The sequence below is a fragment of the Bison bison genome, unplaced genomic scaffold (assembly GCF_000754665.1).
Source record: "Bison bison bison isolate TAMUID 2011002044 unplaced genomic scaffold, Bison_UMD1.0 scf7180017864235, whole genome shotgun sequence".
Lineage (NCBI taxonomy): Eukaryota > Metazoa > Chordata > Mammalia > Artiodactyla > Bovidae > Bison > Bison bison.
This window is the reverse complement of record NW_011494807.1, coordinates 616,608-617,083: the sequence shown is the minus strand read 5'-3', so window position 1 is coordinate 617,083 and position 476 is coordinate 616,608.

Here is a 476-nt window from a genome sequence, read left to right as displayed (position 1 = left end):
CCAACTCTCACATCCATACATGACCACTGGAAAAACCATAGCTTTGACTAAATGGACCTTTGTTGGCAAAGTAATGCCTCTGCTTTTTAATATGTTGTCTAGGTTGGTCATAGTTTTTCTTCCAAGGAACAAGTGTCTTTTAATTTCATGGCTGCAGTCAACATCTTCAGTGATTTTGGAGCCAAAAAAAAAAAACAACTCTGTCACTGTTTCCACTGTTCCTCCATCTATTTGCCATGAAACGATGGGACCAGATGCCATGATCTTAGTTTTCTGAATGTTGAGCTTTAAGCCAACATTTTCACTCTCCTGTTTCACCTTCATCAAGAGGCTCTTTAGTTCTTCATTTTCTGCCATAAGGGTGGTGCCATCTGCATATCTGAAGTTACTGATATTTCTCCTAGCAATCTTGATTTCAGCTTGTGCTTCATCCAGTCCAGCATTTCTCATGATGTACTCTGTATATAAGTTAAATA